Source organism: Myotis nattereri (genome assembly GCF_964212035.1).
Source record: "Myotis nattereri genome assembly, chromosome: 4".
NCBI classification, from domain to species: domain Eukaryota; kingdom Metazoa; phylum Chordata; class Mammalia; order Chiroptera; family Vespertilionidae; genus Myotis; species Myotis nattereri.
Window position 1 is genome coordinate 87,161,817 of NC_138079.1, and position 26,063 is coordinate 87,187,879.

The following is a 26,063-nucleotide window of genomic DNA, read 5'->3' on the forward strand; positions in this document are numbered from 1 at the left end:
AACCCACCACACCCTTTCCAAAGAACCTTTTACTCTGTGCAATCAGTCAATCAATTTCCCAGCGATTCGAATTATAATATCTGACCTGCTTGCTGCTATTTCTGATGGCGCTTTCTGCTGCTGTTCACACAGATGATTTTCTCTGCCTTCCCTTCCCTCTGCCAATTACCTAATGATCTGGAAACTCCATTCAAATTTATGAGGGAGTTCCTATTTAAGAGGCCCCTACCGTGAATTATTCCATTTCAGTGCAAATAATCACTCCCTAACTCATCTGTTCAGATCTACCTAGAGGATTCTATCCAGAAATACCTTGATTTTACTTTGTTTCCTCTCCTGCATCCTCTCCAAAGAATTCAAGGTACTAAAAGAAGTAGTTCATTTAAGTAACTTCCATTCCTTCCCTACCAGTCACCTCCCCAGTGGGAGAAGTGCCCGGTGTATTATCTCTGGTTTACACTGAGCAAATAATCACAGAGCAAATGATGGAGACAAAGATTACTGCAGGGAGACCATCTTGCAAACCAACACAGGCTTGCTCTTCCCAACTGATGTCCGAGTCTTCAGATCACAGCCGGATCCCTACAGGACTGCCCTCCAATTAAACTTAAGAAACATCTCCAATCATGCCTTACAGGCAAAGCACTATGCCAAGAACCGTGGAGAAAACACACACACACACATGCCCACACACGGCACATGCACCGAGCCCTTTAAAAAGCTCGCAATGTAGAAGGGGAAGAGGAGACATGACTGCAAGTTAGCTTAGCTCAGGGAGGGTCTATTTCCTAGTTGCAAGGGATGTCTTCTAAAATCTCTCTAATTGTCTTTTCCAGGACTCTGTTATTCTAACTGTGATACTTAGTGCAAGCCAATACGCATTAGGGTAAACGTCTAGGTAAGTAAGTATTATACATACACAAAGAGGGAGAAATTAAATTCAGCCTCCCCGGGAAGGTCAGATTTAACGTTGCCTCTGCATGACAAGGAGCAGATAGAGTACAGCAAGGACACAGAGGTCGGTCTCGGTGGAATCTGAAGACACAGAAGTGACGGTGTCCGATGCCCAAGGAGGCCAACGGAAAGTCACTAAGAATTCAAAATGCAACTGGAAGTCTCTGGAAGCCCAGAGAGGGCATGACTCACCTTGTGTTTTCAGTGGATGGACCAGTCAGAGCTGGCTCAAGTCCAGACCAGAATAAGAGCAGTGGCAGTGGGGTCAAACATCGGTGCCAAACAACAAAACTGACACATCGATCGAGCACGTGTGGGTGGGGAGCGAGAGCCAGAGATGACAACAAGCTTCTTATTCTGAGTGTCTGTGGGGCTGGATGTTCGGGCCAGGCAGGAGAATACACTGTGGATTGGGAAGGAACTGGTCCCTTCTGCTTGGACCCTGCTGAGTTTGGAGTGCCCGTGGGATAATTTACACCTGAAGTCTGATAAGACACTGATGCTCAAGAGATAGTTAAAGCATAGAGGAGTGGAAAAGATTGTTCAAAGAAAGAAACTAGAGAGAACATGAAAAGAAAGAGGCAAATGCATGAACTGTGGGAACACCTACATTTGAGGGTTGGAAAGGGAAACATGAGATAGAGAAGTGTTATGGGCTGACTTGTGTCTCCCTACAAATTCATATGGTGAATTCCTAACCTCAGAATGTGACCGTATTTGGAGATAGGCTTTAAAGAGGTAATTAAGTTAAAATGAGGTCGAATGGGCCCTGGTTCAATATAACTGGTGTCCTTATAAGAAGAGGAAATTTGAACACAGACACACAGAAAGGAAAACCATGTGAAGATGCAGAGAAGACAGCCATCTACAAGCCAAGGAGAGAGGTCGGGCAGACAGCCTTCCCTCACGGCCCTCAGAAGGGACCATCCTGCTGACACCTGGGTCTTGGACTTCCAGACTCCAGAGCTGAGAGAAAATAAATGTGTGTAGTTTAAGCCACTCAGACTGTGCTGCTTTGTTACAGCAGCCCTGGAAAACTAATACCAAAACCTAAGGGGTGAGAATAAGCCAGCACAGTTCATGCAGGGGGCAGGTCCATAGGAAAAGGTTGGAGAACGGTGTCAAATATTGCCAAGTAAGAAAAATGAGTCCACCTTGTTAGATTTTAAAGTGAGGATGTCAGTGATCTTTGAAAAGCAAGTTCATAATGCAGTAAGTACCTACGACTTAATGTCATGGGGACCAACCATAGGGTTGGCCAACAGCAAAGAGCTAAGGGACAAGCCTCAGGTCAGGTGAACCAGGGAGAGCAGCAGGGGCAGACCCTCCTTTTCAGAAGCTTTGCAGTAAAGAGGGGGAGTGAAATGAGATGGCAGCCTGGGGAGGCAGCGAGGTCAAGCAAAGTTTTGGGGAGACTTATATTTATGAGCTAAGGAAAGGCAAGTTTGATATTTGAGCTGAGGAGAATGGAAAACTGATAAGATTAATGGCAGAGCCATGCTGTCCTTGTAAACAAATAAGGACACTTCTTTCTTAGAAACAGGAAGAAAGGAAAAATTTTGAAGTAGAAAAGATGGAGAGTGTTGAGGTCAAGGGAAGAGGGAGTGGAGTTCATGCCTTTAATCTATCAAAGTCCTCTGAGGGGAGTAGAAAATGTAGAAGAGTCGAAGAAATTCAGGAATACAGCGGTAGTAAAGAGGACAAGAAATCAGCCAAGGGTTCAAAAGAAGGAGTAGTAAAAATTAAAAATAATTTAGGGCCCAAGTGTAGCTGAACAACATAAAATTTTAATGGAATCAATTTAGCTGACTGAGAACTTGAAAAGGTGAATGGTTAATGTTATTCTAGATGGAGGGCTGCAGAGTGAATACAGCAACAGGCCAGGGAAGTGAACAAGTCCAGGGCTTTGGGGAATTCAGAAATGTGATTGAGGATTCTAGAGTAGGCTTGCTAACGACCTCTGAAGAGACAGTCAGAGAGAAGGAGTGAAGAGTTATCCAGAAGCAGAAGCAGCAAACTTCAGCCATGAGCCAAAACCCAGTCCACCTCTGTTTTTGTAAATAAAGTTTTATTGCAACACAGACTGCTCATTCATTTACAACTTGTCTGTGGTTGCTTTCTGGCGATAATTGCAGAACTGAGTAATTGCAACAAGGACCGCATGATCTACTACAAAGCTTAAAATATTTACTATCTGCCCCTTTAAAAAAAAAAAAAAGTTTGCTAACCATTAAGTGAACGGGCTGTCTTGTGAAAATCAGGAGGCAACACCAGGCCAGCGAGAAGAGAGGGAGCACCAAGGCCAGGCCAGCTGATGACCAATGAGCCATCAGGCGGCCCAGCCCGTGATCAAGGACAGAGCAATCAAGGCAAGGACCAGACTCAGGAAATCCAGCCCAGAGAGCAGCTCTGAAGTGACGGAGAACTCAGGGGGTCCCATCTCTCCACCAGGTGTGGAACCCCCCACTGAGACTCCTATTTGGGTAATGTGATCAATCAATCTGAACAATCCAGCAAGAACAGAACAGACTACCATGCTCAAAGCACAGCAGAGCCACAGTCTCAGAAACCTACGACGACATGGGTAAAGGGTAGCCGCCAAAGGAGGATTAAGACCAAACTGAGTGTAGTAGTAAAGTCTGTAAGTCAAATGCAAAACAGGTATCTGGCGCTTACCATGCACAGGGTTGCCCCAACTGACATTCCAACCTTACCCATTGTTGTGGATTCTCTTCTTTATGAGCTGGGGTTTGCCCACATGTGGGCTCATCAGTTGACACATCTACAGAGAGCTAGAAAAGCAAAGACTGGGGAAATAGGACAGGGTCAACACCAGCAGGACCGACTCCCATGGTGTGAGGGAGCAGCACCCACCCCCGTGAAGGTAAAAGGGTGCTCTGAGCGGGGAACGTCAGAGTCTGCATGAAAATGTCCTAGGGAAGTTCTCTGAAACGCCTAGCACACCTGGACAATCGGCATTACAGAGGCAGTACAGCCTAGTCCAGTGTTGGCGAACCTATAACACACGTGTCAGAGGTAACATGCGAACTCATTTTTTTGGTTGATTTTTCTTTGTTAAATGGCATTTAAATATATAAAATAAATATCAAAAATATAAGTCTTTGTTTTACTATGGTGGCAAATATCAAAACATTTCTATATGTGACACGGCACCAGAGTTAAGTTAGGGTTTTTCAAAATGCTGACACGCCGAGCTCAAAAGGTTCGCCATCACTGGCCTAGTCCAATGGTCGGCAAACTCATTAGTCAACAGAGCCAAATATCAACAATACAACGATTGAAGTTTCTTTTGAGAGCCAAATTTTTTAAACTTAAACTACACAGGTAGGTACATTGTTATTAACCTACCTGTATAGTTTAAGTACTGTTGATATTTGGTGCCTCCCCCGCGCTGCTAATCCCGCGGCCCACCTGCGCCACGTCGCCCGTCGCCCGACCGACGGATACCCCCCACTTCTTCTAACACCACTTCTTCAAAATAGACTCGCCCAGGCCGAAAACCGACTTCTGTGCATGGGCCACGAAGTTTCAATCGCACTATACGTGCGTGCCCGCACGTGGTATTTTGTGGAAGAGCCACACTCAAGGGGCCAAAGAGCCGCATGTGGCTCGCGAGCCGAGGTTTGCCAACCACTGGCCTAGTCGCCTAAGAGCCCGGCTTCCAGAGCCAGGAGACAAGCTTCACCACTCATTAGCTGTGTGACTTTCAGCAAAGTACTTAAGTTCTCTGTGGATTGGCATCCTCATCTATACCAATGGAGACAATAATGGCATCTACCTTACCTCCCCGGGTTATTGAAGGGATTAAATGAGTTAACATATGCGAAGTACTTAGGAAGGAGTACTTATATAACCATTAGCTATAATTATACTGCCTCAACCTTTATGCTAACTTTCATGTGCCCCTAAGTCTTTTCCTACTCCATTTTAAAGACTTGATCTTCTAGGACAAAATACACCCGCCCTGAGAATGCAATGTCCCCTTCAGTCTCTGAGCTTTCATGTGAAGCAAAGCATGAAGAGATAGGCAGGAAATTGTCCCCGTCAATACTGACATGCTGAAACAGGTGCCTTCAGTTGAAAAAAAGCAGAAGGAGAGGATCCAACAAAATATAATCTATTAGTCATCACATGCCGAACACATCACATCTAGGTGATAAATGCCAAGAGCATCAATTAGGAACTATTCTTACAACAAGTTTAAGAGAATCACCATGACATCAAGAAACCTATATGTCAAGAATGTTCTTTATTTGTTTCGATGACAGGAGGAAAATATTTGGGGTGAAAACAGTAAATGTAATTATTTTGCATCAGGTAGGACAGCCTGCATTAGCATCCCACCTGGGAACAAGCTACTGAACATCTGTCAAGGTGTCAACTCCAACCGCAGAAGCAAAGAACTTCGTCAAGCTCCTGTGCAGTTAAACTAAAGTTGGCTGGGAAAAGCGATGGAAAATCACAAGTATAATTAACAGCAATGTCTCTCAATTCACAGGCGCTTTTAACCTGACTACATCATCCATCTTTCTGGGTGTCTCTGTTTCCTGATTCCCCTGCATGGGGAGCAGCAGGGGGTTCCTTCTCCCCAAGCCTCATCCTGCCATGTCCCTCCTCCTGGTCTCCAGTCCATAGCAGCCCTGGCCTGATGCTTTGTGACTCTGGACCAATCAGTTTCCAGACTAAGGGGTTTAGACTGGATAATTGGTAAGGTCCCTTGCAGCTCTTGGAGCCTCTGATTCTGACTCTATAAATGCTGACCAGGGGCAGGAGGATGCTCTGGATTCTGAAGGACCAAGAGGTGCAAGTGATTTGTCGTCATGATTCTAACTTTTGGGCTCCAATACTAGAGCAATAGTATTGTTTAAATGTCCAGAGATGAACTTTAATGAATATTTAATTGATGTGTTCTTTATAATATTAAAGGCGGGGGAGGGAGGCAGGGTCCAGGCTCATTGTTCTCCAACCCTACCCTGAATGAACCAAAGATGCTGTAATCCCATGAAAAGGCAATGGTTCCAAAAGCCTTTCATGTGAAGCCAAACAGAGCAGGACTCTGATTCTCCTGCCTGGGCCTTGCCTTCCCTGTGTGGCCAATGAGAAGCAGTAGGAGAACCTGGAGCTTCTTAGAAACGCAGGCTCCAGGCCTGCTCCAGACCTGGCATCAGAATTTGCATTTGAACAACATCCCTTGGCAACTTGCAGAGCACCTCAGTTTGAGAACAGCTGTCTAGAGGCCTGATTCTCCAAGTTGACTGGACAGTGCACTGAATCACCTGGGGGTCTGGACCCCATCACTCCCAAGAATCTGGCATCACTTTCTTGGTATGTGATGGGGCACTGGGACATTTTTAAGACTCCTCAGAGGATTCTAATGTGCAGCAAAGTTTGAGAAACACTGAGCTAGATTCTCCACTTCTGGTTCTAAAACTCAAATCCGGGTCAACTTACTTCCCTCTGGAAAGGTCTGTATCACCTTTCCCAAGAAGAGAGCAGGATCACCCACTAAAGTTCCAAGTGATGATGGGTCACCATCCCGAATCAGAACCTGCCTCTTGTGTTTACATTCATGTCTGAGGTTACTCCCCAGACCTCCAAACCTCCAAGCTCCTGCAAGGTGCTCATTCCAGGAGAAAGCCATCTTTTAGCTTTTAGTTCTCTCTCTCTCTCTCTCTCTCTCTCTCTCTCTCTCTCTCTCTCTCTCTCTCTCTCTCGGCAACTGCACTGCTTCAAATCAGAGTACAGAACTTTATTTTTCAGCAACACCTTTCATTCAAGGATCCAAAAGCACATGGACCTGAGGGCCAGAGGCCAAAATGGAGGGAGTAGAGGAGTCCACCTAGATGCCCTTGTTCAGTCCCTCCTGGTGTGCAAGATTCTGAGTCAGCCTGCACCGTAACTAAAACTTTAAGGCTATGATCTCTGAGTGAGGACCCATTGACAGTATCTGCCAGTATTTATATTTCCCCCCTTTTTAATTTTGTGATCCTTCTCCTGTGATTCCTGCCCTTTGAGGGCCCCACAGATTCCGTGCCTCTGGGTTTTTTAAAGAAGCATTTATTTCTCTATGTGGAGAAGTAGGGAACTTCAGTATTTATTAAAAGACTAGAGGCCCGATGCACGAAGATTCGTGCAAGAATAGGCCTTCCTTCCCCTGGCTGCCGGCACCGGCTTCCCTCCGGCACCCGGGACCCGGGCCTTCCCTCTGGCTGCCACCTCCTGCCTTCACTCTGGGCTGGAGCCGCCTCCCACCCGCTCCAGCCAGCTCCGTGGCTGCCGCCCAGAGGCTGGCCCTCAGTGGCCGGCCAGGGCTTGCGGGAGGATTGGCTTCCTTCGTCACTGGGGCTCTGGGGCCACGAAGGAAGCTAAGCGTCCCACCCAAAGGAAGCCAAGCATCCCACCTGAAGGAAGCCAAGCATCCTGCCCACTCCGGCTGGCTCCACGGCTCCAGCCAGCACTGCCATCTTTGTGGCTATGGGCGCCGCCATCTTTGTTGTGAAGTGACGGTTAATTTGCATATTACCCTTTTATTAGTATAGATAAAACAGGAGCCACACTGGAATACAGCAGTACTTGGATCTACCAGAGCTCAGAAGCAGGTTAACATCCTTGTAACTAACTTGACAATTGGATCTGGGAGTGAAAAGAAGGCCACCAGCCTCAGCTGAGAGATGATCCATCCTCAACCTGCTGCCACCAAGTGACTCATGAAGGGAAGGGGTTAGGGACAACTCACAAAACTGAATCCCCAGAAGAGATCTTTCTAGGTCTACATACCATGAGTTTGCCCAGACAAAAAGTGATTAAACTAGTTACAGCAATTTCACAAAGTCAGTTACTCTGCTCTTCCTTTTTTTTTTCTTTTTTTTTTTAGAATAGTCTATTGATTTTGAGAGAGCAGAAGGGAGAGGAGAGAAAGATAGAAACATCACTGTAAGATCGCCACATCAATAAATCGACTGCCTCCTGCACACCTCCTACCATGGATCAAGCCCAAAACCCAGACATGCGCCCTTGATTGGAAATCCAGAATGGACCAGCAACTTGCTGGTACATGGGATGACAACTGAGCCACATCAGCCAGGGCAAGTCTGGTCTTTTTTGTAGAGTTTGTTTGTCTTTAAGAGGCAATGGAAGGTGGAGATTTCAGGTAGTGCATCACATGCCTCTGGAGGAGACCATGGAGGCTAACCTGGGACCCTGGGAAAGTTACCCAGCTTTGCTGCATCTTCGTTTCTTCATCTGTGAAATGAGGAAATACTAATAATCAGAAGAGAATGAACACGTGTCACTTCCTGCTGGATATGGAATACGTGTTTACGTGACTGTGTGTAAAATGAATTGGCCACCATAGACCAGATTAAACAACAGAACAACTGATTCTAAGGACAAGCCGTAGGAATGCTGGAGGCTGACATGCTACATCAATGTGTAGTACAGATGTTTGAGGCTTTCTTCCCAGGCTATAAAGATGTTTACGCAGTAGTCAGGCCTGTTATCAGTACACAAACAGATTACATTTTACAGAATGAATGAACAGCGCAAACACCCTCCCATTTTTTCATCAGCTTCAGAGTGCTTTTCTAATTCTCGGGTTTACCAAAACAAATACATTTTCTGACAACCCAGAGCCATTACAGAGTATAGGGAAGAGGTACTAGGGTGAGGAAATTGACTCTGTTTGACAGAGTGCATGTCATTCACTCCTGCGGTCCTCGTCTTCCCCATCTGTAAAATGAGATAACCTTGGTCCCTGCTCCCCCTTAAACTCCATGATTCTATTACTTTATAATCATTCTCTTCGAAGCACATATTGGCTCTTCTCTTCACCAAGAAAGGATGTAATTAAAATAATGATGAGAAAGTAGTAATTCTGCTGAATCACATAATGAGACCAATCCGACAATGTTCAATTACCCTAATACTGAGTTTCATTCCCAACACCAGCCCCACACCCCGTCTGCACGGTGAGACCACACAGATGTACAGCTCTTCCCAAACACATCAACGGCTCTAAGGAACACTTCGTTGAAGGTTTTTCCTTTCCTGTTTTCAAAGGATAGTACTCTACTGCAATAAATATGTCACCAAAATAATTAGCTAAGCTCCCTAATTTGCACTTCTGAGCTTCCATATTGGCTAACTTTTGTTAATGAAACACTGCAAGTGGTTTGTAATCATGTACCAACTTCTGGGCTCCAATGTGAGAGCAATATATTTCAATGCTCAAAAATGAACATTTAATGAATATTTAATTGCCCTATTCTTTATAAGTATAAAGTATGCTTTCAGTGAACACTCTGAATACTAAAAAGACAAGATGCAGCTTCTCCTAGCTAAGCTATGTATTCAAGTTTCCTAATGACTTTTATTCAAGGGGGGAAGGTCATCTAGGTTTCAAGCTGTAGAGGAAGGAATTTTGTTACAGCATTATTCCAAAATCCTTCGACAAAATGTAGATGTACTAGAGGCCTGATGCACAAAAATCGTGCAAGAGTAGGCCTTCCTTCCCCTGGCTGCCGGCACCGGCTTCCCTCTGGCACCCGGGACTCAGGCTTTCCTCACAGCCCCAGCTTCATCAGAAAGGTCTTCCAGAAGGACATCCGGTCTAATTAGCATATTACACTTTTATTATATAGGATATTTGAAATGCATAGGAAAAAAGTCTAATAATATATGTACAGAATGGTAATTGTCTGGGGAATGAGAGAACAGAGAAATGCTATCACTTTTTATGTAACATTTCTGTATTGCTTTACATTTTTAAAAAAATGTTTGCTTTTGTAACTAACAATATTTTTAAGAATCAAACAAAGAGCCACCCATTGGGGAAGCTGGTGCAAAATATTTCCAGAAATAGAATGGTAGAAAAAAGTGTTTCGTAGATATGCTTCTTACAACACCCCATTCAAGACATTTGTGGTCATCAGTGTCTACATTTTCAAACAATTCTTTTCTGATTATAAAATAAATATGTGCTCATTTTCAAAAAAATAAAAATAAAAATCATTCAAAATGCCAACATCTTTGAACAAGCAGTGTGAACATTTTTAGACCACTGATTTTCATTATTCTTCTAAAATGTGGTTTTGTCAGTACCCACACTTAATTGCTACATTAGAAACCACCAAATTAAGGTTACCAAAGCATTTTCTCTCCATCTGTTACTCTTAAACATTACACGTTTCATTTTACACTCTAATAAAGACTCGTTTTACTGTACCAAGATAGTGCACACAGAATGCAAAGCTGCCGGTATGATCTTTCAAAAACATGTTTAAGTCACTCACTCTCCCATTCAAAACCCTCCAGTGGCTTCCATAAAACTCAGACTCCACAGGGTGACTTCTGAGGCTCCCCATGAACTAGCCCCTGCTTCTCTAAACTCACCTCTTGCCATACCAGCCTCCTTCCTGTTCCTTTAATGCAGTGGTTCTCAACCTTCTGGCCCTTTAAATACAGTTCCTCATGTTGTGACCCAACCATAAAATTATTTTCGTTGCTACTTCATAACTGTAATTGCTACTGTTATGAATCATAATGTATATATCTGATATGCAGGATGGTCTTAGGCGACCCCTGTGAAAGGGTCGTTGGACCGCCAAAAGGGTCGTGACCCAGAAGCTGAGAACCGCTGCTTTAATGCATCCAGCTTGTTCAGACCTCAGGACCTTTGCACTGGATACACCCACTGTCTGGAAGTTCTTCTCCAGATCTCCCCCTGACCTACCCTCCTTAAATAGGGCTCCTTGGTGAGCACTCACTGCACCTACCTCCATCAGATCATCTAATTTTATTTTCTATTTGATTGTCTTGTACCACCAGAATACGAGTGTACCACCTCTGTCTGATTCACCTTTTTCCACAGTACCTAAGCCAGAGATGCATAATGAGCATTGGCTGAATGGATGAAAATGTAATCAAAGTACACAGATTTGTGGAGCATGAGATAAAATAACTACTTAAATGGTCTTATTGATAGCAGCACTGCCCCTTAATGAGACTTCTAAAAATAGGTCATCACCTTCTCAGGCAGACTGATCAGACAATGCTGCCCATAGCCCTGCCAGTTGGGGGAAAAGTGAGCTGTTTAGTCTTAGCCACAGTTCCATTTTTTTTTTATCCACCTCATTACCTAAATCAGAAACCCAGTAGTCACGCTGTACCCTTCCCTTTCTCCTACTCCTACATCAATTAATCAAGAAGTCTCACCCATATCCCTTCCTGAGGAAGACATGCCCAACTTCTTCTAGGTCGCTGTGTTTTCACAGAATCATTCGTGTCTTTCAGAAAACTACCTCTCCCCATCCCAATGATATTTCAGAAAACTGCTACTATGCATGAAGACCCAAAGCTATGCCAAGTGGACATTTCCTCTGTGCATTTGAATGTAACAGAAGAATATGAGATGATGATGATGATGATGATGATGATGATGATGATGATGATGATGATGGAGGAGGAAGAGAAGGAGGAAAAGGCTGGAGATCATTTGCTTCCATACTATCACCCGAGAGAAACCATGGGCCATTCCCGCCACCAATATCCCCTCTGCCTAACTCCTGTCTGCTCCAAACCTGGCTTTTCAGGTGTGTCTTCAGTCCTGTGAGTTCCCATCAATACTGCTAATACATTCTCTTTGGGTTAGTTGGTATACAGAGTTGGTTTCTGTTGCTTGCAACCCGGGAACTCTGAGAATTCTGCTAAACCAGTGGTTCTCAACCTTCTGGCCCTTTAAATACAGTTCCTCATGTGGTGACCCAACCATAAAATTATTTTCGTTGCCACTTCCTAACTGTAATGTTGTTACTGTTATGAATCGTAATGTAAATATCTGATATGCAGGATGGTCTTAGGCGACCCCTGTGAAAGGGTCGTTCGACCGCCAAAGGGGTCGCAACCTAAACATTTGCCCAATCCATCTCTTCTGCTCCACAACCCCACATGGCCTCAGCACTAGCCACCTCACTGGTATCCACTCTGCTGGTCTTTCTGCCAAATCCATTCTCTACAAGGTCCCCAACAAGTCTTACCTAAAATTCAAATCTGACCATGCTGCCCATCCCCTAATGGAGAAATGTGGAACCTCCAGTCCTGACCAAAGACCTCCATCTATCGTTCCAGCTTCTTCTCTCGTCCCTCTCTGCCTCGACCTGTAAGCTCCAGGAACTCCAAACTACCAGCTGCTTCCCCATATTTTCTATATGTTTTCTTACCTCTCTCCCTGTGCCTACCCTAGGTCCTCTGCATGGAATACCTATTTAAGGCTGACCATTTCCTAATCACCCTTTAAGCTCAGCTCAGACATCACTTCCATCCTAGGCTAGCTGCCTGCTGTCTCTGACCACAAATGTGTGCCCCTGATACATGTTCTGCCTTCCCCACTCACCTGTGAATTTTTTATGACAGGTTCTGTGTCATATTTATCTCAATATCCATACCACATGCAGGCACTGAATACATTTTGTTAGATAATATATTAACTAACCACTTATTAGGTGGTTTTGTTCAAGTGATTAAAATCACAATTCACTTTGAAAACCGCAGGTCGGATGCAACCACTGTGTTTTCATTTCCCGTCTTTCTAACCACATTCAGAATTACCCTGAAACTGAGTGACGGAGGGATCAGTCTAGGCCAGTGATGGCGAACCTATGACACGCGTGTCAGAGGTGACATGCGAACTCATTTTTTTGGTTGATTTTTCTTTGTAAATGGCATTTAAATATGTAAAATAAATACCAAAAATATAAATCTTTGTTTTACTATGGTGGCAAAGATCAAAAAATTTCTATATGTGACACGGCACCAGAGTGAAGTTAGGGTTTTTCAAAATGCTGACACGCCGAGCTCAAAAGGTTCGCCATCACTGGTCTAGGCTCTGCAAATCTGGAAGACGGTTTCATCGCTTGAGAGCCAGGACGCACGGTTTTTAACAGGAATCGGAGGCTATTGTTCACTGCGCTGCCTTTTCATCATAAAAGGATATTTCAGACACTCTGACTACATTCATTTAAGCCTCCAGTGAAGGGCAAAGATGCCACCCACCCCACGCTAATGTGAGCACGCTGACAGGGAGCATGCAAACAAACAAGCAGCCCACAATCAAACCAAACCTGTCCGTGCCCCTCCCGAAGGCTGGGATATGGGCCCCCTGGGAGGGCAGGGCCTTCTCCCCTGACCACTGCACAGAAGTCCAGCCCCTCCGGAGCATGACCTTCCTCATCAGGAATGAGGAGTGAGACGCCGACCTAGACCCACTCAGCAAACACAGACAGGGCACCCACTATGGGTCTGACTCTGAAAGAGGCACCAAAGGTCAAAGGTGACTAAACTACCCTTCGGATCATAAGCAGCAGTGTGGAAAGAGCCGGGGACTTAGAATCAGAAAGCCCAGCCTCTTAGAATCAAACCATAACCCTGCCTCTTCCCCACAAGCTACGCAGTCCCACGAAAGTTATTTAACCTAACCTCCCTTAGCATCCCATTCCAAATATGAAAAATAAGGATTATGTGAGCTCAGATGTGTGACAGCGTCTTGCAGCAAGCAGAGGCTCCGAACTCTGAATCAAGAGTGTCTTCAAAGACCTGAAAGGTCCCAAGTTCTATCAGAGCCAGGAGAATTCCTCTCAGCATAAGAACCAGCAGCCTTTCTGCCACCCAAGAGTACGGCATGGGCAGCCGGTGGCAGACTGGGCTGGCAAAGCCTGGACTGCAGGCATAAGTACCAGTGCACAGAAACCTCTCTCGCTGGCTGGTGGCCTCGGAGCACACTGTCCACTCTCTACGGAAAAGAAATTTCTAGACTGGAGCCCAACACTCCCCAGTATTAAGCACTAATCAGAGTCCTCCCACCGTGGAGATAAATGTTCAAGTCAACCAAGCAGCTGTCATACACACACACACCCTCACTGCATGCCAATCCCCACCTCCCCATAGAGTGGTGTGTCTTCATCAAGTCATGCCCATCAGTTTCTCCACAGAACCAGCTGAATTAAATTATTTTCTTTCTAAAAAGCCCTTACTCGGCACCCTCACCGAAGGCCTGATTACTGGCAATAGTTACATTCCGAGTTCAGAGAAAGGTGATCATTCTAAGAGGATTTAGCGCTCCTCCAATAAAATAGCCTAGGGATTGGGTTTCCTACGAGTTTTGTTTTCGTTACTCCACTTGGATATATCCAGTAACCAATGTCAGTGTCCTAGACCAGCTTCTCAGTAAACATCGCTGTTCTCCGGGCAGCTGGTGCCATGAAAAACCCACAGGTCTGCAGTGAACTCGGAAAGCAGGGCCCTGCTGCTGGGGGAACGCAGCCCAGAGCATCCACGGGGCACTCATCAGGGCCACCACCAACTGCCTAAGGGACTAGCAGCGCTGGCTGTGCAGCTCTGGAGCCCAGGAATGAATCCTGACTGGGTGCCACAACAGAGCTGCAAGCACGGGGGAGGGAGGTCTCACTTGCCATCTAGGCTTCAGTCAAAGCCTCAGATAAATAAAATTGGGACTCCATCAACACTCCCCCTTCCCCCCCCCCCAAAAAAAATGAAATTAAAACCACCAGCAAGCCAAGGAGAGCTGCAGTCAGGCTTTGATTTGAAAAAAAAAAAAAAAAACCTGTCCTGCTCTAGCCTCCAGACAATTTCACACCAAATGGCTTTAAAACCCTTTCCTAAGCTCTGATGCCTGACTTGAAAAAGAGTTTTTTGGTTTTTTTTTTTTTTTTACTAAAAGTCAGCAGTTAAAGAAGCAAAATGTGGAAATCCTGAGAGTTAAGAGTGTTCCCATTTGCACAGACGCTGGGTGTGTCTGGACATACAGAGGGCAGAAATTTCACCCTTCTTCTAGATAGAGGTCACCTCGCCTCTATCACGAGGCCGCTCTAATCCACTCTAGAATGTAATTATTATTACAACTAATCAGACTTCGCGACCCAACATAGCCACACACAGTCAGCAAGGAGCCCCTATTCCCTGAGCCCAGGTTAAGGCTCCTTTTTCTGGGAACACACAGACTCAGGGGCTGGGATGGCGCCCCGGTCTTGGCACCCAAGGAACTGCAGTCCCGTTTCACCTGGGCTGAGAACCGGAACCTGGGCAACGGCAAGGAAGGCGCCTTTCCCACACACTCCTCCCCAAACCAAAAAGAGCTGTGCAAGCGCCGCGGCGGGCCGGGCGGGGGCAGAGGGCGCACGTGGCTGGCGCCTCCGAGGCGAAACGAATCAACGAACCCTGGATCCATCCTCCGCACCACCGTCCCGCAGGTGAGAGGCGGTCCCCGCTCGCCCTGGCCCCCAGCCCGGCCCCAGAACTACCTGCTGCTGCCGGGGAGCCCTCGGGCCAAGTCTGAGGAAGTTCACTCCCTGTGGCGCCAGTCCGGGGAGGCTGGGACACGAGTTTCAGCCCAAACTACCCTGAGAGCCGGCGCCTGCCGCTGCACAGGCGCCAGACCCACGGAGCTGCTTGGTGCCCAGGGGCCAGCTGAGCGTCAGCAGGTCCCGGTCTGGGCTGCCGGAGGCCTCCCGGGTTATCCCGAACTCCGCAGGGCCCGGACCCGATCCGGTGGAGACGAGGAGCGTGCGCCCAGGCAGGGGAGCAGCCCGCGCTAGGAGCTGGCGGTGGAGGGAAGCCTGCCCCCCGCCTCCCGCTTCGCCTGATCGCCATGACTCCCGGCTTCCCGGAGACCTGGAAGCTGTGCTGCCCTCCCACCTGGGCTGCGGTTCGGAATCCCTGCCCTCCGGTCCCTTCCCTCCGCCCTGGCGCCTGGCCCCCAACCTACAGCCCGCACAGTTCCGGGACACCCAAGTGGGACACCCATGGCCCTTGCCCAGCCCCACGCCCCCGGGCGGCGTCCAGGAGCCACCCTAAGGGAGAGCAAGGTGGCTCCGGCGAGCTGGGATGCCCTCTGCCCGGGCCAACAGGTATGGAGGCATTGTCGGCCACCTGCCCGCCCGCCCGCCCACTTCGGGGAGAGGGGCCCGAGCCAGCCGCGGGCTTTGCGCACCGTGGAGAGGGGTGAGATCGCGGGGAAGGCGAGGGCAGGAGACGAGGAGAGGGGGCGAACCGGTGGTGGTACTCACCTCTTGCAGGGCCAGGGCCGGCCGCGCGGGCCCACAGCCCTGACGCCCGGGTTCCGAGGCGCGGAGGCGCGGAGCTGGGGGCGCCCTCAGAGGCCGGCAGGGAGGGGGCGGCGCGGATGCGGGCGCCGGCGGGCAGCTCTGGCCGCACACTCACACACCCAGCCCGCGGCCGCGTCCCCGCGCCGGCATCCTCGCTGCCGCCGGCTCCCACGGCGCCCCAGGCCGCTCCCCAAGCGCGCGCCGAGCCAGCGCGAGTCCCTCGTCGGCTTGGAGCACTATGTGGGCGCGTGCCTCCCTGTCCTTGTCTTCGGCTCCCGTCTGGGGCTCGCGTGCCCCGCACCCTGCACGGCGCGCTCCTCTACCCCTCCCGCTCCCGCTGGCCGTGCCGAGCCCCAGCGCGCGGGCTCAGCCCATGTGCGCGGCTGCCTCGCAGCGCCCGGGAGCCCAGTGGCCGAGGCCCCGCCGGAGTTGCGCGCCCTAGAAACTCCATGCAGCTTCGGCCTCCTCCCCAGCTCCTCCCCGGCGAGCCCCCCGGGGCCTGGAGGCCTCCCGCAGCGCCCGCCCCACTCTGCCTTAGCGCGCGCCGGGAGCCGGTATTCAGGGCTCGGCTCGGCAGCCCGCGCCGCGCTTCCCCGAGGGTCGGGGAGCCCCCACCCCCACTCCGTCGCCTTGCCAATAACCAAGCTCCCTTGGTATCCAGGCAGCGCAACCTGAGGAACGCCTTGGCGCGCGCGCACTCACACTCGCGCGCGCACACAGGCACACGCGGGGGGCGAGCTGGAGCTTGGCAGACGGTCCTCCTTCCTTTCCTACCCAAAGAAGCTGCCCACGTTCACTCTGGCAAACTGCTGTTCTTCTGTATTGGACGACTCACCCCGGCGCCCCCCACCTTAACTAATTCATCCCCGGTGCCCACACCCCTGGGCCACAATCACACCTGCGTCTTCGCCGGGGCTGCAGAAATGGGTGGAGGAGGTGGAAGCTCTTCGCTTGCCCACCCCTACTCTCTAGGGAGGCACATTTTGGGCCACTGCCCGTCAACCCCCAAGGTCAAATAGATTTGAGGAGAGGAAGAGGGCGCTTGGACACAGGTGTAAGCTAGAAATCTTAGACTATCTGAAACCTGCAGGGCGCTGACCTCTGTCAAGTCCACTCGCAGACAGACCCCTTTTTCTCTTCTGCCCCATGCCTGACGGACCACATAGTTGCTTAAGAGTCTCCTGTCACCTTCCCCGGTCCCCACCCACCTACCTCTCATGTGCCCAGAAGCTGACAGAATGCACCGTGAAGCGAAGGTTTGTGTTGCAAGTAAAAATGAAAATAAAAAATAGCAAGATGGTCCTCAATCTCAGACTGTCCCACAGACAAAGTCAGGAGCCTGTCCGTTCCTTTCCGCTCCTCCCTGAGAGTGCCAAGGCAGAAGGGACACCCACCTGGCGGGAGCAGGATGCTCTTTCCTTACAGCACTCTTCTTTCCAGGGTCTCCCGTGTCTTGCCTGCTCTAGGTGGCAGAATGACTGCTCACCAGCTCAAACGACTCCAATTCGCAGAATCAAAGAAAAGCTACAGCATAACAATTCTTACACCAATCGGAAACAAAGCAGGCAATACTGCCACGAGCATCTCATGCAAACAGCTCAGCCATCACCTCTCTGCCAGCTGGTATAGCTGCCGAGGAAGTGTGGACACTGGCCCTGCCAGCCAGTGGCACAAGTTCATCAGCGTCTCCTCCTTATCTGTGCTTGCTGGCGTGCAGCCTGCGAGTGGTTCCTGAGTCCCCCACAGTACTCCTTGTATCACACCTTTGTCATTTGTATTTGCTACCCTGTATTATTACTATTTTTTCTTGTACCAGCCCTACTCCCCAAGTTATCTCATAACCTTTTGAGCCACTGGCTGAGTCTTATGGACATAGTTCAGAGATGTGCATAGAAGGCATTTCCAGGGGTTTCCATGAGGGATCATGGGCAGATGAATTGAGAGAGTGTGGGGTCTCAATATGATCTTTCCCTCTGATCTCTTAGTTTGGATGAAAGCTGCATCTTCAAACAATCTGTTGCTTATGTACGCAATTGTTTGTCGCTTTCTGGGTGGCAACTGTCATCAAAGCCCCTTGCAAATCTATATACACATACGGTAGAATGTGAAGGTCACCATTTAACCAGGGTGGGACATATCTGGCAGAAGCTCTCTGCTCTCACTTACTGCCTGTGTGAATTTGGGCAAGTTGTTTGTTCTCTCTAAATCTCAACTGTCCTTGTCTGTAAAATGGGAATAATTATGGTATTTAACCCCCATGGTTGTTGTGATTCAATGTGACAACATAAATAGCAGTTCCCTCAGCTAACTCAGCTCCAGGCATAATGTAAGCTTTCAATAAATGTTGGCATTATCGGTGAGTAATTGACACATATCAAAGAGATTACCTGGGGGTGGGGGGCGGGGGGGGAGAGATCAAGGTACTAAGCTCAAGAGACCTCAAGAACTAGAGAAGCCAGGTGTCAAACTTTGGTGAGAATGCCAAATCGAGTTTCCTGGTCCTCACCAAATATGATGATTTTGAGACTTCCATGTTAAGGGAGTTGCAGGTTCACAGGCCCTGGTATTCTTGCTCTAACTTTTATTCTTTGTTCAATATACATTAATTAAGGGTCAAAATGCGTCAACTCCTTCTTATTAAAATGCCAAAGACAATCTTGTACCAATTTTAAGAATGGAAGCTCAAGTTATCATAAAACAAAACGGGGGGGGGGGGGTTCCTTTATCATACATTTGCAACTGGATTTAGCATAAGTAGTCTCTCCAACCCAGAAAAATTCAGTCCTCCATAAGACAGCTAGAAATTAACTTTGTTCAACCACCTGCCTCCAGCTTTGGGACTCAAAGGTACACAAATCAGACACCTGGACAAATTGCTACCTTACCACACAGTAATAATTTTCTGGCATGGCCAAAGTCATTCCTGCCTCTACCTCTTCTGTTCCCCTAACCTTCATTCTTTTGTTTTGCCTTCAGTAAATAAATCTACTTCCAAGACAGCCAAGGGTAGAGAGTGATGAAGTGGTGTGTTATATTCTGAACAGAAATAGGCAGAAAAAAGAAAAATCATGTGGGCAAGCATATGTGAGAGAGTAACGTTTTTCATGTAGCCCACTAAATACAGAGGATCGAATGCTTTGAGTTCTTTCCAATACACATTCTCTACTTTGAGACAAGAGGTTTAGAATGTTGTTAGGCAGCAACAGATAACCAGAACAAAATTTGGTATCTGGAAGTAGAGTGCTGCTGTAACAAAAACTTCAAACATGGTTTTGGGATTGGACACTGAGGAAAAGCTAGAAGTTTCTTGAAAGAGCCTTATTGAAAGCTGCAAGATAACAGAAGACTCTTGGCAGGGACTTGAAGAACACCAAGAAAACTGCTCATGGGAGCTGGAGAAAAGAGCACCTGAGTCACATACTGGTAGGACAGTTAGCAAAACTGTTGCCTCTCATTATGGGACAAATGAAAAGGATACCTCATGAACTCATGGATCTGACTGGGGAGAGTTCCAGGATGAAAGAGAAAGTGCAAGCTGTGTTTTTCTAGTTGCCTGTGCTAAAAGACAAGTGGAGACGTGTTAAAGAAGAAACTACTTTGTTTTTTTTTTAGTAGAACTTAGAGGAAATAGAACCAGGACTTTCTGGGTTAGAAGGAATAACTTTCTAATTCTAGCATCTCCAAGCAAAAACTTCACATCCAGAGCAGTAACATGGGATCTCTGTGTAAAGATGCAGCTATCGGATCCTTTGTTAAGACATCACACATCTTTGAGAGCATGCCCAAAGGGCTTCCAAGGAATTTAGAGACATAGTCCCTCAGCAGCCTCATGGGGGCTAAAGATACAGAAGGGCCTATTCTTAAAGAGATTTGTAAGTATGGCTTTTGTCTAATGGGGGGCTTATAATTTGAATCACAGGCTGCCTTCAATGTTTGTAAAGAAAGTATACTAGTTTGGGAGTGAAGGGACAAAGACAGTACAAAATGAAAGGAGGCCTTCGAATCCCCAATCTAAGAGGCAATAAACCGGCTGTGAACAGGGCCCGTTTATAATGGGAGAGGGTGAATGACTCAGATAGTGGAACCAAGAGCCCAAAAGGTGATGCCAAGAATCATTCCCAAGAAGCAGGACTAGGCCCTAATTAAGGAACTGATGACATTTCCAAGAGGGATTTCAAAATTGCTATGAACCAGTGACTGCTACAAGAAATACCACCCATACCCTCCATTACTGAATAGGGTGTCTATTATAGTTATTATATTTTTGCCTCACTGGTGTATGTTGGGTGTTTAGGGAAGAGGAGGGAGGAGATAAATCATCTCTTTAGCTTACAGACCTTCATATTGAGAAGAATTTTACCCTGGGAGACTCATCCCCTGAACCTGCTTTAGATGAGCAGATCCAGGACCTCAAGCCTGAGCCTGGTTCCACAAGGAGATGAGAATTTTTGAGGTTTTGGGGTGTTTCTGTGTTTGTTTTCATGTTAGAAGACTGTAAATAAATTTTTTACTATGATGAATTAAATATGGCCACAAGCCCTGGAAAGTGTTGTTAAGTGGTTAGAGCATCAGCCTACACACCTAAGGGTAGTAGGTTTGGTTCCCAGTCAAGGGCATATACCTGGGTTGCAGGTTTGATCCCTGGCCCTGGTCAGGACATGTGTAGAAGACGACCAATCGATGTGTGTGAGTGGGTGTGTGTCTCTCCCTCCCTCTCTCCTTTCACTCTCTCTAAAAAACCAAAGGAAAAAAATCCTTGGGTGAGGATAAACAAATATATATATATATATATATATATATATATATATATATATATATATATATATATATTAGAGGCCCAGTGCACAGATTCGTGCACTGGTGAGGTCCCTCAGCCTGGCCTGTGCCCTCTTGCAATCCAGGACCCCTCGGGGGATGTAGGAGTGTGCTAGGGAGGAGTCAGAGCCCAGGCTGGGGGCCTTGCCGCTCCCGCTCACCCCAGCCCTGCTGCACCTGCCACCACCGCCGCTCGGTAGTGCTGCCACGGAGGCAGGAGAGGCTCACATGCTGCAGCTGCACTTGCCAGCCTTGAGCCCAGTATCTGGCGCCCATCAGTCAGCTGAGTAGTGCTCCCACTATGGGAGCACACTGACCACCAGGGGGCCACTCCTGTGTTGAGCATCTGCCCCCTGGTGGTCAGTGCACATCATAGCAACCAGTCAACTGGTCCTTTGGTTTTTCAGTCGTTTAGTCACTTAGGCTTTTATATATATAGATTTCCAGAAAAAAATATGGTTAATACATAATGACAAAAGCTCAATTCATTGAGAAAATATAACAACCCAAATATACTCCTAATAAAGCTTTAAAATCTGTAATACTTTCACCAATTAAAGATAATTTTTAAAAAAATACATGAAGCACAATACATGAAGAAAACAACAAATCCATAAATATAGTGGATTTTAATACAATTCTCTCAGAATGGACAAAACATTAAAAAAACAGAGAAGACTTGTGGAACACTGGCAAATAAGTTGACTAAATTGAATATATAGATTCCTTCATCAATAACTGCAAGACATACAACCTTTTCAAGTACACATGGAATATTCATAAAATATAGCCCATATGTTGGGCCACAGATGGATTCTCAATATATTGTAAAGTATTGAGATCACACAGAATAGTCTCTGACCACAAGAGCAATCTATTAGAAATCAATAACAATAAGATACCTAGAAAATTCTCAAATATTTTATAAATAAAATACAGTTTTACATAAAGCATAAGTCAAAGAATAAATCACAGAGGAAGTTTGAAAATATTTTGAACCACATAAAATAAAAACAATATTTTAAAATTTGTGGGATATAGCTACAACAATGCTTAAAGAAAAAAATTGAAGCTTAAGTGCTTACTTTAGAAAAAGATGAAAAGTTTAAAACAAATATTCTAAAATTTGACTTTAAAAAGCTGGGAGCAGGGGAGAAGCAATTAAACCCAAAGAAAATAGAAAGAAGGAAAAAATAAAGATAACAGCAGAAATCAGTGAAATAGAAAATGAACAAACAATACAAAAAAAAATAATGGAAATGTCAACATAATGGATAGGTCTCTATATAAACTGATTCTAAAATATGAAGAAAGCAAAATTACCAATATTATGCATGATGATTATGCATTATAGATCCTTAAGACACTACAAATAACAAAGGAATATTACAAACAACTTTATGCCAATAAATTTGAAAACATGTAAAATAGAAAAACTCCTTTAAAAATACAAATTGACAAAACATCCAAGAAGAGATAGAAAATCTGAATAACTTTATATCTCTTAAAGAAATTAATTAATAATCTCCTTTCAAAAACAAAAAGAAATCCCTTTATGCCCAAATGACTTTTCTGGTGAATCCTAGCAATCATTTAATGAAGAACAACCACCAATCTTATAAAAAAAATCTTTCATAAAATAGAGGATGACATGTCTCATCACTTTATGAGGCCAATGTTACCCTGTTACCAAAATCAAATAATTTTTACAAGAAAAGAAAATGGATATAAATGCAAAAGCCTTAACAGTATATTAGCAAATCAAACCCAGCAATGCATAAAAAGGAAAAGATATCTTAAAATTTGAAGTTTTCCCAGGGAAACAAAGGTCGTTTAAATGTTTTTAAAAATGAATCTGAGTAATTTATCATACTCAGAGAAGAAAAAAATCATGCTCATCCGAATGCATGCACGAAGAGCACTGAACAAAATTCCAGACCTGTTCATCATAAACACTCTTAGAAAGCAGGACTAGAAGGGCACTCGATAAAGAACACCTACAAAGCACTTACAGCCGGCATCACACCCAGTGGTCAAAGATGGAACGCTCTCCCTGTAAAATCAGGACCAGGGCTTCGACTGAACATTTGTTGGGAACTCCAACAGTGAAATAGGCAATTAAAAGAAGTAAAGTGCATATATATTGGTGAGAAAAAAAGTTAAACTGTTTTCATTCAAAATTAACATGATTATGTAGAAAATCTTAAGGAATCTATAAATGAAAGCTGTTAGAAATAGTAAGTGACTTTATCAAGGTCGTGGAATAAAAGATCAATACCAAAAGTAAGCAATTGGAATATGAAAATTTGAAAACTAGCACCATTCTCAATAGTATCAAAAACATGAACTATTAGGAATAAGTTTAACGAGGGCAAGATCTGTATACTAAAAACTACAAAACACTGTTGCCCTGGCCAGCATTGCTCAGTGGTTAGACTAGAGCATCATCCCATGCACCAAAGGGTCATAGGTTCAATTCCCAGTCAGAGCACATACAGGCAGCAACCCATTGATGCTTCTCTCTCCTCTTTCTCTCTCTCTCTCTCTCTCTCTCTCTCTCTCTCTCTCTCTCTCTCTCTCCATCTCTCTCCCCCTCCCTCTCTCTCTCCCTTTCCCTCTCCTTTACTTTCTCTCTCTCTAAAAAAAAGGCATTAAAAAAATATCATACCCTCAGGTGAGGATTAAAACACACACATAACAACAATCATACAAAAGGTGGAAGTGAAGTAAATGTTGAGTTAAACTTTTCTCAGGTCCTTGCATCGTATCAAAGCAATAAATATACTAACTTAGGGTATATGCCAGTGGGTCAAGGATACATGTGGCAACCTCTAGGGTAGTCAATAAAAGAATAATAAAAGAACATATAACTAATAAGAGGGAAAAGTAATAATAAAAATACTTAATTCCACAAAAAGGAAGAAAGGAGTAAAAGGGGAACATAAAACAGATGAGATGAATGGAAAGTAAATAGTAAGATTTTAAATTGAAATCCAAATAAATCAGTAACTATATTCAGTATTCAAGACAAAGATTGTTGGATGAGATATGAATATACAAATGTCCTACTAGATTTTGCTTATAATACATACTTTATTTTTTTTTTAAATATATTTTATTGATTTTTTACAGAGAGGAAGGGAGAGAGACAGAGAGTCAGAAACATCGATGGGAGAGAAACATCGACCAGCCGCCTCCTGCACATCTCCCACTGGGGATGTGCCCGCAGCCCAGGTACATGCCCTTGACCGGAATCGAACCTGGGACCCCTCAGTCCGCAGGTCGACGCTCTGTCCACTGAGCCAAACCGGTTTCGGCAAACTTATAATACATACTTTAAATATGAGGATTTTCAAACATGAAAGGGTGGTATATGCAAACACTAACTGAAAGAAAGCTGGCACAAGTGTACTAATATCAAACACAGTGAAAAATGTCCCCTATTTGTCTCAACAGAGAACTTAATTTGCGTCTTTTAATAATACAAATAGAGAAGTAGCTTGATGGAAAAGATCAGGGAGGAAATGTGAAAGCTTGGGCCTCTAAGTCTCCATTTCTATTGGTTTACTGTTTGTTTGTTTGTTTGTTTGTTTATAGATTGAAGAGGCAGAGAATTGAATTAATTATAATCTTTGGTTTATGGCATACTCTTTTTTAAAATTAAATAACAACATATACATTTCAGGTATACAACATTATAATTCAAGATCTGAATACTCTATGCATGCTCACCACCAAAAGTCTGGTTTCCTTCCAACAGAGTGAATTTTAAGGTATAGAGATTTTACTAAAGATAAAGAATGACACTTCATAATGATAAAAGTGTCAGTCTCCCAGGAAGATATCTCTAATTAGATATATCTAATTGCATACATTCAAAATATGTAAAGCAAAATAGTAAATAGAATTAGAAACAGCCTAGCCCAATCTGACTGATCCAATAAATAATAAAAGATCTAAAAATAGAACAGAAATAAAAATATGAGAATCAAAATATATTAACTAAAATCTATAAATTAAGAAAAATGTCTGAGCATATTATTGAATCTGCGCATATTGAAACAACTGTTTAAACATAATTGCCTCGGGGCGGGAGAGAGAGCCTGGAGCTAGAAATTTCTGTTTTTCAGCATAAACACTTCTGAGCTTTTTTTTTTTTTTTTTAAATTCAGGGAAGAAAGGAGGGCGTTCCAGGAAATATGGCAAAATAAGTAGACATTTTTAAAGCCTCCTCCATGAAACCTACAAAAATCAACAAAGGCACTAACAATTAAAATGAAAACTATTCTGAGACTTCGGACAACCTTAACCTTTTCCTACAAATGGTGAGGAGTTGTTGCCAGACATAGCACAGCTTGAACCCGAATGAAATCGGATGCTGGGGGTTGAGCACGTTTCCTGAGATGGAGACCCAGCACAGCGCTGTAGGCCAAGCAGCCTCCCTAACAGCGTCCCCACCCCACGCGACAGCAGAGATCTGGAGTGAGGGCCCGGGAGAGAGCCAGGCTTCCCCTTCACCTCAGATCAGCTCTGGAGCAGAGGCTGGGGAGGGACCCTGTGCCCCACCACCACCAATGTTAATGAACCCCAGCTTTTGGATTGGAAAGGGAGGGATTAGATTAGGGAAAAAAGCCATTTTCTAACCAAAGGTAGAGAGAAGCATTTGCTGACAGCACCCACCCACCCAAACCCAATAAAATGTCAGAGCTTCTTCAATGTTAACTATATACCAGGATCACCAGGAATGAGATTTTTGAATGTTTTTAAATGCACATCTGAGAGTCATGCCAAGCCAACTGACTCAGAATCTATAAAAGTGAGTCCCAGGCAACTGTAGTTGAAAAATATCTCCATAATGAATTATGTTTTTAGCCCAATCAATAGATAAAAATTTTAAAGTATTCCTAACACCCAATTTTGGTAGGAAGTGTAGAGAGATGGACATGTTTCTGGGAATACTGAAGGGCAAGTTGGTGGTAGGGAATCTGCTTTACTTGGATTTCATGTTTCCACGTGGACCATATCAATTAGCGTAGCCCCGCTTCCTCACTCACTTCTCTAATTGGTGAATTTGGAAGAAGGGAAGGGACTGGTAGCCCAGCCTCTCCAGCTCTCCCGTGGGCTGTTCCGCCTGCCAGGACACTGTTTGGCTTCGAG

At 45.4% G+C, this 26,063-nt stretch overlaps 1 protein-coding gene across 2 annotated transcripts in view; it reads right to left on the reverse strand.

The window, feature by feature from the left end:
• The window catches only part of CALN1 (calneuron 1), a 419,388-nt gene that overhangs the window by 315,463 nt on the left and 77,862 nt on the right, over positions 1 to 26,063 (reverse strand). Inside the window, exon 1 of one of the 2 annotated variants that reach the window (XM_081090573.1) lies at positions 16,053 to 16,891. The exons of the other annotated variant lie outside the window; for it this stretch is intronic. The gene's annotated coding sequence lies outside the window, so the exon portion shown is untranslated. Of the gene's footprint in view, positions 1 to 16,052; positions 16,892 to 26,063 lie in introns of those variants that run through there. 2 annotated transcript variants of the gene reach the window in all.